This window comes from Phoxinus phoxinus, assembly GCF_949152265.1.
Source record: "Phoxinus phoxinus genome assembly, chromosome: 14".
NCBI lineage: Eukaryota > Metazoa > Chordata > Actinopteri > Cypriniformes > Leuciscidae > Phoxinus > Phoxinus phoxinus.
The window spans coordinates 256749-258293 of NC_136889.1; the positions used below are offsets into that span (position 1 = coordinate 256749).

Consider the following 1545-nt stretch of genomic DNA (forward strand, 5'->3'; position numbering starts at 1 on the left):
TGATCTCCATCAACCCGCCTCCTCACAGAGAAACATGATTTTATCTAGATAGATTTACAAATAAACACGCATTTGACGCTGAAAAATCTCCTCTTTAATTGGCTGCACTACAGGAATGATGAGGTCATGAAGGAATGTGAATTCATATTACTTCTATAAACACTGACAGAAATTCACAAGCTCCTGTTTTCTTCATGTCTGACGCATCTTTCCTCTCCGTTTGAGACAGAACCGCTCGTACTACGAGTGTCCAAGCCGTTATTGCTGTGGTTCTGTTCGTCTTCAGCTCAGCGTAATGTTGTTCTCAGTGAACGTCACGCGACACATTTGACAGATTTGTAGATGAACAAACTGATTAGATTACTTCGATAATGAGTTCTCACCATCTTTCCGAAACTCTCGATATTGTGACATGATGAAACCTGCAGATTCACGCGCGCCTGTAGAACAGAAAGATAAATCCATCTCAACACTTGGGGAAATCATTGTCAAATCTACTTGTTCTGTTTGTTTTCCTGGATCTCAGAAGCTGAGCGAAGACACAGTAAAACCACAGCAATTACAGCACGTGTGTGTGCGTGCGTGCGTGTGTGTGTGTGTAACCCTAACCCTGCAGTCGAGAGCTAAACTAACCGGTTCAGGATTCCTGACTGGAGGGATTCGAAGCTTCTCTTCTGGTTGAACAGGTTTCTGTTAGCGCTGTGATGAAGGCATTGCTCTGAGTGAAGTGTGTTTTACACGTGTGTGAGAGACCCCGATACACACACACACACACACACACTAGAGACCCCGATACAGACACACACACATACACACACACACTAGAGACCCCGATACATCCGCCTGTTCTCCATCACACACACACACACACACACACACACTAGAGACCCCGATACATCCGCCTGTTCTCCATCACACACACACACACACACACACACACTAGAGACCCCGATACATCCGCATGTTCTCCATCACACACACACACATACACACACACACTAGAGACCCCGATACATCCGCCTGTTCTCCATCACACACACACACATACACACACACACTAGAGACCCCGATACATCCGCCTGTTCTCCATCACACACACACACACTAAAGACCCCGATACATCCGCATGTTCTCCATCACACACACACACACACACTAGAAATCCCGATACATCCGCCTGTTCTCCATCACACACACACACACACACACACTAGAGACCCCGATACATCTGCATGTTCTCCATCACACACACACACACACACACTAGAGACCCCGATACACACACACTAGAGATCCCGATACATCCGCCTGTTCTCCATCACACACACACACACACTAGAGACCCCGATACATCCGCCTGTTCTCCATCACACACACACACACACTAGAGACCCCGATACATCCACCTGTTCTCCATCACACACACACACACACACACACACTAGAGACCCCGATACATCCGCCTGTTCTCCATCACACACACACACACACACACACACACTAGAGACCCCGATACACACACACTACAGACCCCGATACATCCGC

The 1545-nt window shown here is 47.4% G+C and overlaps 1 protein-coding gene across 2 annotated transcripts in view; it reads left to right on the top strand.

The window, feature by feature from the left end:
• Positions 1-990, top strand: part of ypel5 (yippee-like 5) — a 5318-nt gene extending 4328 nt beyond the window's left edge. The window contains exon 3 of one of the 2 annotated variants that reach the window (XM_079636140.1): positions 1-979. This exon is cut by the window's left edge and continues 346 nt beyond it. The gene's annotated coding sequence lies outside the window, so the exon portion shown is untranslated. The other variant, XM_079636141.1, reaches the window with a different exon arrangement.
• Positions 991-1545: the final 555 nt, after the last annotated feature.